Genomic DNA, 12843 nt, shown 5'->3' with positions numbered 1-12843 from the left:
TTCAGGATAGATGATACTGAAGACATGAAGTTGAGTTATCAAGCCTGTGTGGTGTCTTATACCCACAATCCCAGCACTTGGGCAGTGAAGCCAGGAAGGTAAAGAGTTCAAATCTATGCATTATTGTCTCAAAAATTAAAAGTCAGGGCTGGCAAGAGGTTCATAGGGTGAAAGTGGTTGCCACCAAGCCTCAAGAGCTGGGGCCTGGGTTTGATCTCCAAGATTCCACACGGTGAATGACAAGAGCTGATGAATGTCCTCTCACCTCCACACTTGTGCCCTGGCAGAAACATTCCCATACAAACACACTAAATAAATAAACAAAATGCAATTAAAAACAACAAAGGCCGGGCGGTGGTGGCGCACGCCTTTAATCCCAGCACTCGGGAGGCAGAGCCAGGCGGATCTCTGTGAGTTCGAGGCCAGCCTGGTCTACAAAGTGAGTTCCAGGAAAGGCGCAAAGCTACACAGAGAAACCCTGTCTCGAAAAACCAAAAAAAAAAAAACAACAACAAAGGCAGGGTGGTGGTGGTGGTGCATGACTTTAGTCCACGCTAGTGCACTTGGGAGGCAGAGGCAGGCAGATCTCTGAGTTTGAGGCCAGCAGGGCTACACAGAGAAACCCTGTCTCAAACAAACAAACAAATACACAAACAACAATATCAAGAGCAGCTGGGCTATGGTGGCACACTCCTTTAATCCCAGCACTCAAAGGCAGAGGCAGGTGGACTTCTGTGAGTTCGAGGCTAGCCTGATCTACAGAGCTAGTTCCAGGAAAAAGAAAAAAGAAAAAAAAGGCTCTTTTCGCCATCTTGGCGCCGGTGAAGGCCTGCTGGGAACAGGACTTTTAAAGGCAAATATGTCAGGAAGGCTTTGGTACAAGGCCATTTTTGCTGGCTATAAGCAAGGTCTCCGGAACCAGAGAGAGCACACAGCTCTTCTTAAAATTGAAAGTGTTTATGCTCGAGATGAAACTGAATTCTACTTGGGCGAGAGATGTGCTTATGTGTGTAAAGCAAAAAACAACACAGTGACACCTGGAGGCAAAGCAAACAAACCCAGTGATCTGGGGAAAAGTAACCTGGGCCCGTGGGAACAGCGGCAAGGTTCGTGCCAAATTCCGAAACAACCTTCCTGCAAAGGCCATCGGACACAGAATCCATGTGATGCTGTACCCTTCCTGGATTTAAACTAATGAAAAGTAAATAAATAAAAGAGAAAAAAATGAATGAAAAAAGAAACAGAGTAGCCTGGCCGGGTGTGATGGAACACTCCTTTAATCCCAACACAAGTAGGTATCTGTGAGTTCAAGGCCAACTTGATCTACTAGTGAGTTCCATGACAGCCAGGGCTATGTAGAGAGACCCTGTTTCAAAAAAAAAAAAAAAGGAGTAGTGGATAAAAACCAGTTCAAACAACAGCAGTTCAGACACCACTCTGTGGCGGAGGACGAACAATACCCCGGAGAAACCACCAACCATATGCAGGAAAGGCTGGTCATGAGAGCAGTAATGAACAGTCCATAGGAACGGGGCATCCCAAGTGCACACAGCTCAGAAACTTCAAACCCATCCTTGCCTTGGTCCTCATGAGGGAACTGAAAGAGACGTTTAGTTACGGCACTCTGGGTTTCCAAGAGAAGGAACTAGCTCTAGGGAACTAAAACACTGAAAAAGAGAACTAGTTGGATGCCTCAACCTTTGCCATCCAAGTGCAAACACTGAAGGATTCGGTTGGTGTAGTGGCTGACATCTGAGATCTGGGGTTTGCCTAACTAACTCTTCTGATAACTGCTGGGAGATCTTGAACAAACCTCAGCTCTCAAAATCTCCAGTTTGCCATGTGTGAGGGAGATGAAGCATCTGGGAGCTCAGGGGCAGCCTCAGCTACTGAGTGAGTTCCAGGCCAGGCTGGGCCCTATGAGACAGTCGAAAAAGGAAAGAAAAAGTTCAAATTATACACCATTTCCATTTTGTTCTGTTTGTTTTTCTCTCTCTCATTCTTTACAAACATAGTTACAAATATTTGCACATTTTTTTTTTCTGAACTGTTTGACTAGCAGGACATCATATTCTTTAACTTCTTTTTCTACCAAAAACATCAGTCTTTCACATAACCAGAGCATTATACCACAACCAAAACCTCTGACAAAGACACACAGCGACTTAATTCATTGACAAAATCCTCTTCAATTTTTTCAGTTGTCCTAACAACATCATTAAGTTACTATTTTTCCTGGTCCAGAATCAAATCCAAGATCACACATCAACTTTAGTTTTTGTGATTAAGTAATTATTTTAATTAATTTTACAGCCTGATCCCAGTTTCCCCTCCCTCCTCTCCTCCCAGCAGCCCCCCACCTCCCCAGTTTTTGTGATTCTTTTGTCTCCTTAAATCTTGACCAGTCCCCCAGGCTTTTCTTTGTTTCCTGACCTCAGAATACGTCAACAGTACAGATCAGTTGTTCTAGAAAACGGCTCTCGATTTGGGTTTATTGGACATTTCCTTGTGACTAGACTGTGTGTGCCATTCTGGTGGAATCACCACAGCAGCGATGTCACAGCCTCATCGTTTGTCGTTTTTAATGACATGTATGTAGGTGGGTGCACGTGCTGCCAAAGGCTGTCAGTCTTCAGATGCCTGGACCTGGAGTTACAGGCTGATGTAGGCTGTGTGACCTGGGTTCTCCGGAAGAGCAGCAAGTGCTTGTTTTTGTTTGTTTGTTGTTTGAGACAGGGTCTCTCTATGTAGCCCATGCTGTCCTGAAACTCACTGCAGAGACCAGGCTGGCCTTGAACTCACTGAGATCCACCTGCCTCTATCTCCCTAAATGCTGAGATTAAAGGCCTGCGCCACACCACCAGGTTATCAGCAAGTGCTCTTAACCACTGAGAAATCTCCCCAGCCCTCTCGCTGCTGCTTTTTTGCTTGTCTGTTTGTTTTTGTTTTTCTTGGAGATACTGTCTCTCTGTGGAGCCCTGGCTGTCCTGGAACTCACTCTGTAGACCAGGCTGGCCTGGAACTCAGAGATCCACCTGCCTCTGCCTCCCGAGTGCTGGAATTAAAGTCGCCCTCATTGCTTCTTATAGTGGGCAAATAAAGTCAGTTTGTCACAACCTGAGGGATATTAGGTTTGATGACCTGGTCAGGGAGGTACTAGTGAGTTTTCTTCCCTAGTTTCCCTACATAATTATTTAGTAACCTATGGAGAAACACACGGCCCTGCAAACATCCAACTCACCAACCTGGCATCCACTGCTTTTGGCATCGATGACTGAACTCCTTCATCCTTCTACAGCAGTGGTCCCCACCCTTCCTAACGCTGCGACTCTAACAGCTCCTCGTGTTGTAGGGACCCCTCTCCCCCACAAGAAATGATTTCGTTGCAATTTCACTGCTGTGATTTTGCTACTTTTATGAATGCTACTGTAAGTATCTGTGTTTTCTGATGGTCCTTTCACATGCTGAAAACCACTGTTCCACACAGATTTATTACTCAGTTATTGTCAGGAACGACTGTCCCTTCTCCTGCATTTATATAGTTATGTATTTATAATTATGGTGTAATAGACTCTTATTTCATGATTTATAACCTATTACTATTATTTTGATTAAAGCATGGGTTCTGAACCTCTCTTGTTATCAAGCCAGGCAGGGGTGATGCACACTTTTTTTTTTAATATATATTTTTTAATTTGTTTATTTATTATGCATACAGTGCTCTGTCTGCATGTACGCCAGATCTCATTATGAGTGGTTAGGAGTCACCATGTGGGTGCTGGGAATTGAACTCAGGACCTCTGGAAGAGCAGTTAATGCTCTTAACCGCTGAGCCATCTCTCCAGCCCCGTGATGCACACTTTTAATCCCAGCACTCAGGAGGCAGAGGCACGCCAATTTCTGAGTTCAAGGTCAGCCTGGTCTATAGCGTGAGTTCCGGAACAGCCAGGAATGTTACCCAGAGAAACCCTGTCTCTAAAAACAAACAAACAAAAACAAAAAGTTACAAATTTATGGCCAGCAAGATGGTTAGGCAGGTAAAGGTGCTTACTGCTGAGCCTGGCAACCCAAGTTCCATGTCCAGGACCCGCAGAGTAGAAGGAACTCCTGCAAAGTGAATTCACTCTGCAGCTGAAACTGACTTTGACCTGCTGATCTTCCTCTTCCATCTGCCTCCCAAGGGAGGCTGTAGGAGTGTGCCACCACACACAGCAAATGTCTTTATTAATACATAAAAGTGTCGGAGAGGATGGAAATATGGCTCAGTTGTTAAGAGCAATTTGTTCCTCTTCCAGGATTCAGGGTCAGTTCCCAGCACCCACATGGCAGTTCACAACTCTCTGTAACTCCATCCAGGGGATACAGTGCTGTCTTCTAGTCTTCTTAGTCACCTAATGCAAACATATACATGTAGGCAAAACACTCATACACATAAAATAAATAAATGTCTCCAGGCACACCTGCGGTATAGACACACACGCAGGCAAAACTCTCAGACACATAAAATTAATACTAAAAATCAGCACTCAGCTAGGATCTAGCAGTGAGTGTATCTGCAACAACTGTAAAGTGACTGAAATGACCTGAGATCCTTTTACACACGTACATGCAATGCACTAACACATGAGCACAGCTGTGCCCTTGCTACGGCAGGTGGGTGGAGGTCAGAGGTCAACTTAGAGGCATCGGTTCTTTCCTTCCACCCTTTGGACAGCCAGGCTTGGCAGCGAGTGCCTTTACCTGCCGAGCCCTCTCAAAGCCCTAATCTGTGTTCTGATGATAAGATTAAAAGTCCTGTGCAGCTAACAGCATTGTGGTTCTATTTCTTATATTAATACTAATAGGAAATGCTAAATACCAACTACAAATCAGTGATAACAAAAATGTACTGTTTTCCTTCTTACACATTGATGGACCAAATGATTTTTACTATTTTTCCTGGACACCAAGGATGCCCTTGTTTCTCTAAAAGCCCACTCTGGGATCCTATTAGCATTCAAGTCCCATTTTCAGGCCTCAGTACAAAAAAGTCCTATCTATGGAGAAAAACTAAGTCGATTTAAAAAGTCATGGGTCTGAGCAAAAGGAGAAATGGTTTTAAGATACTCAAGTGGTGCCAGGCATGGTGGCGCACGCCCATGATCCCAGCACTCAGGAGGTAGAGCCAGGCCTATCTCTGTGAGTTCGAGGCCAGCCTGGGCTACAGAGCAATATGCAGGACAGCCACCAAAACAACACAGGGAAACTCTGTCTCAAAAAAAAAAAAAAATAATAATAATAGTAATGGACTAATGGGATAGCAAGATGGCTCAGAGAGTAAAGGGGCTTGCTGCCAAACCTGAGTTCGATCTCCAGGACCTTAAGTGCAGAGAACAGCATGACCTCTACATGTATGTTGTGGCACACACATACACTTACTAAATAAATAACCAATAATAATAATAACAGAGTCAGAGATAGTGGTCAGGATGTCTTTTAGAAGGCGTTGAAATGGAAAGATTTCCCTTAACAAGGCATCTAGTAAGTTGTGCCTTCTGAAATGACTAGAGAAATGAAAATACCACAAATTCTAGTCTAGCCAGCATGGTAGCGCACGCCTTTAATCCCAGCACTGGGGAAGCAGAGGCAGGCGGATTTCTGCAACTTCCAGGACAGTCAGAGCTACACCGTGAGATCCTATTTCAAAAACAAACAAACAAACCAACAACAACAAAAAGATAGGAGGTAGAAAGCAATGGAGTCAGGCGGTGATGGCACAGGTGAATCTCCGTGAGTTCAAGGCCAGCCTGATCTACAAAGTGAGATCCAGGACAGGCTCCAAAAGCTACACAGAGAAACCTTGTCTCAAAAAAACAAAAAAACAGCAAGCAAGAGAGCAATGGAGAAATACAGAAAATATCAACTTCTAGCCTCTGTGTACACACACACACACACACACACACACACAATATATGCACCAAAAAGAAAGAAAGTTTGTTCTGGTTTAAAGGGCTGAGGATACAGATTAGGTTATCTGAGACCTGTCCTCCAAAAACAACAAACAATTTATCTGGAAGTGATAGTGCATACCTGTGATCACAGGACTCCGTAGGGTGAGGCAGGAGGTTTGCCATAAATCCAAGACCAGGCAGGAGTATTGTGAGTTCCTGGTCATTCTGAACTACAGAGTGAGACCCTGTTGAAGGAGAGGAGGGGAGGGAAGAAGTGGGGCAGAGGAGAGGAACCCAGATTTCTAGTTAGCTGGGTGTTGGGTGTAGGCCTCTATCCTAGACTCAGCTGCCTTAGATAGAAAGGTAAGATAGTAAGTTTGAGACCAGCTTGGATTACACTGTAAGATTCTGTGTCAGAGAGCAAGCACTGGCCTAGCACATAGCACACATGGAGCCTTGATTTCAATACCCAGCACCTAAACGAATGAATGAGTAAAGCATCCAGCTTGGACACGATAAGACAGAGGCTAATGAGGCCTGGACTCCAGTAGGAGACAGCTGACTTGTCCTGTAAACTGTCAGTAACAGCTGACAGTTACTTTTCCTATAAATTAGTCTCTTTTTATATGAAGGGCTATGTGCATTTTCATGTTTATGTGGGTGCGTGTGTGTGCACTCTTGTGGAAGGCAGAGTTCCTCAGGAGTCAGCCATCTTGTTTTTTGAGGAGTCCCTCACTCTATGACCTGTGGTTCACAGTAATGGGGTGCTCGATACTATGTTGCCAGTTTCTCCCTGCTAGCACTGAGATTACATGCGCTTGTCCTGTGCCTGGGTTGTTGCTCTTTTTTTTTTTTTTTTTTTTCATGTGGGCTTGGGGGATTGAACTCAGCTCCTCATGCTTGGGTGGCAAGCTAGACCAACAGAGCTATCTTCCAGTCTTGTTTTTCTACATTTATTTATTGTGTGTGTGTGTGTGTGTGTGTGTGTGTGTGTGTACAGTGTGACTGTGTACGTGTGTTGCAACACACACGTGGAGGTGGGGGATAACTTGCAGGAGGAGTTGGTCCTCTCCTTCCTCCGTGTGGTTTCAGGGGTCCAACTCCAGTCTTCAGATTGACAGAGAGCACCGTTACTCACTGGGCCGGTTTGCTGCCCCTCCCCCTGCCCACCTTTTCTTCTGAGATTCACTCTTGTGGGATATTTGTACACTGTATGTTGCTGTGCTTGGTTTAATAGAGCTGAATGGCCAATAGCTAGGCAAAAGGTATAGGTGGGATTGCCAGGAAGGGAAAGGAAGAGGAGGAGGAGTCCTGGGGCAGGAGAAGCCAGGAGCACAGAGAGGAAACAGGAGGTTCAAGATGGAAGAGAGGTAGCCCCCTGTGGTAGAACGTAGATTAATATAAATGGGTTAATTTAAGTTATAAGAGCTAATCAGGAACAAGCCCAAGCTATAGGCCGAGCTCATAAATAATAATAAGTCTCCATGTTGCTATTTGTGAGCTGGCGGCCCAAAGGAAAGTCTGAGTACACACTCTGTAGCCAGGCTGGGCTTGTATCATGACAATATTCCTGCTTCAGTCTCCAGAGTACTGAAACTGCAGACTGGAGCCTGCTCAGTCTTATAATGCGACTCCCCTCAAGAATCGCACAGTGCCGCTGCTCCCCCAGCTCAGCGGGCTGCACAAACCACAGCAATTTGACTCTAATGTCTCCAGGACATTGTTGTAGGCTGAGTAGGGACATAATAATAACATACAAGAGTTCTGGAAATTATCCCTAGATTTGATAAGAAAGAATATATTTTCATATGTAATTTTTTCATTTTACTTAAGAAAGACAATGTTCTTGACAGTCTTCCAATTTAACTTCTGAATTTAAATGTTAGAAATGAAACAGGTTTGAGCTGGAAACCTAGTTGCATTATCTTCAGCACAGCCACTGAGAGCATTGGTTTACAGACTAGGATGCAGCAGCAAAGCTCAAGCTGCAGAGACCTCTGCCTCCCAAGCCCAGTGGGACCCTCAGAACCCTGTAAAGTCACATGAGATACCAGGTGTGGCGGGGAACATCTGAAATGTCAGCACTCAAAAACCTGAGGCAGGAGGATCACTGTTAAGTTTGAGGCTAGCCTTACCTACATAGTGGGTTCTAGGTTAGCCCCAGTTACAGAGTGAGACCCTGTCTCAGGAAAAAAAATCCATAAAGCTTTCTGAATTGGTCAAAAAGTATTTAGATTTTCCTAGCTGGGTGTGGAAGCCCACACCTTTAATTCCAGCCCCCAGGGGGCTAGAATAGGAACACCTCATGAATTTGGGTTAGTTTTTGTCAAGCTAACAAGGAGGCAGAGACAGGAAGATTCTCAGGGCTTTCCCAAAGAGTCAGTCTAGCTGAATTGGCAAACTTTAGGTTCAATGGGAGACTCTGCCTCAAGAAAACACCATGGCACACGCCTTTAGTCTCTGCACTCGGGAGGCAGAGGCAGGTGGATCTCTGTGAGTTCCAGGCCAGCCTGGGCTACAGAGCAAGTTCCCTTGAACAAAATAGCTCAGCAGGGAAAGGCACATGCCTAAGAGACGATGACCAGACTTAAATTCCCAAGAACCCACATGGTAGAAAGAGAAATTCCCACAAGGTGTCCTCTGGCCTTCACGCAATGTGTGCATGAGTGAGCACACACACACACACTTGGGGCGGTGGCATTTTAAAAAAGTAAATTCCTAGTTACAGCTTTTAAGTTGGTGTCACACAACAGGTTTACAGCGCTGATGTTTTCAAGATTCTCTTGGCATCTATCAGTTCTCTTGCAAACCTCTCATGAGCTAGCTATAATTAGACCTCGAAGCCCCAGGAAGAGCTGACACTGAGGGCATGGGAGTGTTCCAGAACATACGACCAACAGTACTTACAGGAAAAGTTACCTCTGAAGATAAAATAGAGCCAGCTGTGGTGGTCGAGGCAGTAGGATCAAGAGTTCAAGGTCAGCCTGAGCCACATCTGGAGTCTCTACCTCCCCTAAATAGTCAAATTTATGTTGTTGGGAGAACACATCCTTTGAGGGTCTTTTCAACTCAAAGAATGGTCTCAAGTGGAGGAGAGAATAGCAATTACAAAACCTAAGAAAAATATATGTTTCAAGATGACTAAACAGCCGGGCTGTAACAAGCAGTTGGTAGCAAGCTCGAGGCCCTGGATTCGGATTCCCACCACCGGGGACAAGGAGGTGTGACCAGGAATTCAAGGTCATCCTGAGCTAGAGTTGGAGGCCAGCCTGGGCTAAGATTGTCAGAAAACAAGCAAACAGAAAACCTGTGGCAAACGCTGGCCGCCCTCTATAGAAGCCCTTCTCACATGACTTGGGTTGGTCAGCTGCTTCACAGGCGTGTGCTAAGCGGGCTGGGGGAGTACAGGAGGACCGCAGGGTCCCGGGAGGGTGAGGGCTTCGGAGGAGGGAAAGTGGGCAAAGTCTCGACATTTAGCCTTCCAGTTGGGAGAAGGCTCCAGGGGCCCTGAGGGCTCGACCCTGAGTCCCCCGCCTGGAAAATGGAGCGGGCTAGGCAGAGGGAGCCGGGGTACAGGGAGGTGCTGCGCCCGCAACGGAAAGCCGCCGCCGCGCGGCCCCGGCAGTTCGCAGGAAGTGCTTGAGGGTTGGGAGGGAGACCGAGGGCGGAGGCGGGAATGTGAAAGCCGAGCCCTCGGCGGCGGAGTTCGTACCGGAGCTCGGCCGGGGCGGGGCGAAACCGGGGTGAAGGGGTTAGGCCGCGGACGGGCCCGACCGGCCGCCTCCCCCGAGGGGAGCGCGCGGGCTGCGGGGGAGGCTCTGAGGTGGCGGCCGAGGAGCCTGGGGGGAGGGGAGGCGCGAACTCGCTCGGGGAAGGGGCGGGAAGCGCGCTCCCACCGCACGCATGCGCGCCGCGCTCCCCCGGCAGGCTCGCGGCCGCCGCGCGCCCAGCACCGACGGTGCGCACGCTGGCGGAGGCGGAGCCGCCCCGCCCTCCCCGCGACCCCCGGCCCCCCGAGGCCCGCAGGGGGCCCCTCGAGGGGGCGGGCGGACACCTGTCTCTTCAGTTGGGGGGATTGGGGAGCCACGGGAAGGGACCCTTCGCCTCCCTTTCCCCTCCCCCGCGAAGCGCGGGGCGGGAGGTCCCGGGCGCGCCGCCGCCAGTCCGCTCCGGGTTTTCCCGCCCACTTTAACTCTGTGAGCGCTTCGACCGCGCGGCGCTTCACTCCACCGGGCGCGCCCGAGCCCTCGGCCGGAACTCGTTGTGCCACCCCCTCACCTCCCCCGGGGACGGAAAGTGGGCTCTCAGGCCTCTCCGCCCCTAAAGTGGCCCCGGCCGGGCCTCCGCTCCCTGTGGGCCGCAGGGTTCCGACCCGGGCCGGCCCTGGCCCTTAGCGAGCGCCCCGCTCATCAGGCCGCGCGGAGGGACTACTTAACGTGTCCGTGCGCCCGGTGGTGCGGCCGCGCTCGGAGCTCTTCCTGGAAACTCCCGCCTCGGGGCGCCAGGAGAGCCGGCCGGGGGGAGGGGTGCGCGCGAGGCGCACGTCCCCCCCTTCCCGGGGGAGGGCTCGGCGTCCCCGCCCTTCTCCCGGCCGAGGGGAGGGAGGGAGGGAGGGAGGGGCGCGCGGGCGGGCGAGGGAGGGGCGGGCGCGGAAGCCGCGCTGGGGGGCGCTTCCCGCCCCACCCCGCCTCCAGAACAACGGGTTCCCGCGGCTGCCCCCTGGCGCTCGCCGCGGCTTCGACGGAGGCGTCGGGGGGCGCCGCTTCCGTGGGAACCGGACCCGGGGCGTGCTGAGACTGGCCGGGTTCCCGTCCGAAAACTTGCAGCGACTTTCGGGAAGCCGGTGGCAGCCCCTCGGGCCCCGGCGGCCGGGGTTGGCCACACGTCCCTTAGCCGGACGACCTCTCTCGTACTTTGAGACAACGGGGCACGGGCTGGGGCGCAGCGGTGCGCGGCTCGCTCCGGAAACCGGAGCGCTGCTTGTTGGGGGGTTTTTAAAGGGCTACCAACCGCGGCAACTCGGGGTTTGCAGTTGAAACCATCTTCTCCCCCCCCCCCCCCCCCGTGTGTACACAAAGGTCGAAGTCAGGAAAGTTGATTGCAGCCCGCATGACGGCGTTTCCTTGACTTTATTGCTAAAAAAATAAAAAAGAAAAAAACAAAACAAAACAAAAAAACCCTCGTGGCCTTCTCTAAAGAGGCACGCTGCTTTCTGAATCCGAGAGGGAGAAAAATAATTCGAGAGATCCTGGAAAAGTTCAATGAGCAAGCCCCATTTCGACATTTCCTAGATTTTGCAATATTAAACTGGGTCTGTGCCAACTTACTGCCAAACTCTAAGTTTCTCAAGATGAAGGGTGTTCAACCAAATTGCCAGGCCCCGTAAGCAGGCACGAACAGCACTGGCTTAATTACACCTTTTCTTTCTCTCGCAGCCTTAGTTAATTCGCTGCCGGATGAAGTCCTCATCCCGGGTGTCACTAACTGGCCCTTTTCTGGGGCTGAACAATCACGCACTTCCCATGCCTCAGTAGCTCCAAGAATTGTATAAACCATCGCCCTCTGTTTCCGTTCTCGAGTCGATCTTGTCCTAAAATGCAACCCAATCAGGTAAATTCTTTTCTTTCTCGGGGTCTGAAAAAAAAAAATAAAGAAGACAGAAACAAACCTCAGACTTGCTGAAAATGTTCTTTTAAGAAAAAATTTAGGCCAAGAGACCAAATTTGTTGTTTAACGTGAACCCCTGAAGGGGATTAAGCGGAGTGAGCTTGAATGCGGTTAAACTAGCTCACTCACTTTCTTTGTTCTGGTTCTTCCCATCTACTTAATGTGTTTTAAGGTGATTTGACACAACTTTCAACTAATTTCTTCTATGGTAACGTAGTCTACCCTCGAACTGTGACAAAGTATAGATGTCTCTGGCCCCCTTGACATTTTCTAGAATTCTGTGTTAAATAGCTATATGACCAAGAAATAAAAAGGGAAGTTTTGAAGGGAAAGGAGAGGTCATAGTATTTTTTTCCTTCTGTTTTTTTTTTTTTTTTTTTTTTTTTTTTTTTTTTTTTTTTTTTTTAAGATTTATTTATTTATTATGTATACAGAAGAGGGTGCCAGATCTCATTACAGATGGTTGTGAGCCACCATGTGGGTGCTGGGAATTGAACTCAGGACCTCTGGAAGAGCAGTCGGTGCTCTCAACCTCTGAGCCATCTCTCCAGGCCCTCCTTCTGTTTTTTAATCTGAAGACTTTAACCATTTAGCCGACTGATGTTAAGTCCAGCTAGGCTCCACGTTGGCTTATTTTTGTCTGGAATGGCTTTTGTTTGTTTGATTTTTGTTGTTGTCCCTGGTTTATTGTTTTCCAATAGGCAGGAAGGGAAGCTCTACCTGGAGCTCAGCTCTGGTAGATTCCAGGTCCCCTAGCCTTTACTCTTCCTCTTAAATAACAATTGTACCCTCTTCCTTGCTAGCCCCAGATTGAGGGGCATTCATTCACAAATGACTCTTGAGCCGCTGTTGAAAGTCTGCTTCCTTAAAAAGCCAAAACCTCCATACCAATGCTTAACGACCTTGCAAAGAAGCAAGCAGGAACCCCAAGTGCCTGGAGAAATAATTGGGTTTCTGTTGTTCCTTTAAATCCTTTTTCAACGCGAGGGAATAATAATAGCTGTTTTTAACTGTGTGAGAGCTAGACCGTGTTCTCAATGCTTTAAGTGATTTAACTCCTCACAGTAGGTCCAAGAGGTGGCCACTGTTGCTGCCACCATTCTGCAGATGGAGCTGTTACCAGGAACCCCCAGCCTGAGAACAACAGATCTAGGGTTTGAATACTGGCTCTTTCCAGCTGCTTCCTGTCACCCAAGCTGATCCTCATTTAACTGTCCATGGAAAGAACAGTGACTCTTAATTCTCC

General features: G+C 48.5%; 1 pseudogene; it reads left to right on the top strand.

The window, feature by feature from the left end:
- Positions 1–832: 832 nt before the first annotated feature.
- LOC128097725 (60S ribosomal protein L35a-like) lies at positions 833–1264 on the top strand (annotated as a pseudogene).
- Positions 1265–12843: the final 11579 nt, after the last annotated feature.

This window comes from Peromyscus californicus, unplaced genomic scaffold (assembly GCF_007827085.1).
Source record: "Peromyscus californicus insignis strain IS unplaced genomic scaffold, ASM782708v3 Scaffold_5__1_contigs__length_169319896, whole genome shotgun sequence".
Taxonomy (NCBI): Eukaryota; Metazoa; Chordata; class Mammalia; order Rodentia; family Cricetidae; genus Peromyscus; species Peromyscus californicus.
The sequence above is the reverse complement of the archived record's forward strand: the minus strand, read 5'-3'. Positions and strand labels throughout refer to the sequence as shown.